Source organism: Trachymyrmex cornetzi, unplaced genomic scaffold, assembly GCF_001594075.2.
Source record: "Trachymyrmex cornetzi isolate Tcor2-1 unplaced genomic scaffold, Tcor1.1 scaffold1194, whole genome shotgun sequence".
In the NCBI taxonomy this organism is placed as follows: Eukaryota; Metazoa; Arthropoda; class Insecta; order Hymenoptera; family Formicidae; genus Trachymyrmex; species Trachymyrmex cornetzi.
In genome coordinates this window covers 356126-357256 of record NW_017295756.1, presented here as the reverse complement: position 1 = coordinate 357256, position 1131 = coordinate 356126, and positions in this window count along the sequence as shown.

Here is a 1131-nt window from a genome sequence, read left to right as displayed (position 1 = left end):
TTTTAGATTCAATTGAAATAATTCCAAATTAAATTGGATTTAATTAAATACTACTGGAAAACACAGTTCAAATTGGGTTAAATTTGACAGTTAAATCTATAATATCAAATTTAACTCAATTTAATCTACTGTTTAATTCCATTGTTTTAGTATAAAATATTGAGTAACAGCAGAGAGAGGAGAGAGTTTAAATTAGGTTAACCCTTAAATGCTGGGGGTCCAAAAGATCCCAAGGCTTTTTCAATCGTATATATATTTTATAATCCCGATGTAAATCGAACTTCTGAGTTCATCTACCGTTAGTTTAGATCCCCAACTACCAACTGAAAAGTTCGCGGCAAGTTGGTCTCTGTATAACAGCCGAGCAGGACGACGCATTTCGAGGCGGAATACAAAATACCCCAATGTGTCATTTACGTTGTAAAGTCGAAGCGATTTTTTTTATTTATGTTTTTGTGTAAATTTCATCATTTTGAATTGTAAATATTACTGTGCGCGCTATAAAATTTTCTTAGTGTTGTAATTATAACTTTTTCATGAATAATTAGATGGAGTATAATTTGTAGGGTTGCATCAGATCGTAAAATTATCGGATATCCAGACAGAATGTAGGGTGAAGTTGACTAAGTCGTACCAACTAAGTCACTAGATTTATAAAGTACCGCAATTCATAAGACCAAAGACATAGAGAATGGACTGCGCGATCCGTGTATAACTACAGTAAGTGGTATAGGATATGTTGGTCGAGGAAAATGAGAGAGAGGGACGTAGGTTGCGGCCAATCTGCGTCTTTTTCTACTCAACGGTGAAATTGTGATGTTCCGGGCCCCGTCCTTATGGAAACAGACACTGAAAATTTTCGAAGAAACACTGAAAATGAGGGGTTAACACTCAAATTTGGGCGTTAACCTCTTATTTTCAGTGTTTTTTCGAAATTTTCAATCTGTTTCCATAAGAGCGAAACATAATTTTAAAGCTTTGTAAATGAGATATTTAAGCTTTTCACGAATCTAATAGCGTTTTCGATTGGGCGAAAGTTAGTGCGCACCAGTGCGCACTCAGTTCACACAAACACTGGACGAGTTCCATGGGTTGCACTGAATAGTGCAAGTTCAAAAGAATACGCCAAGA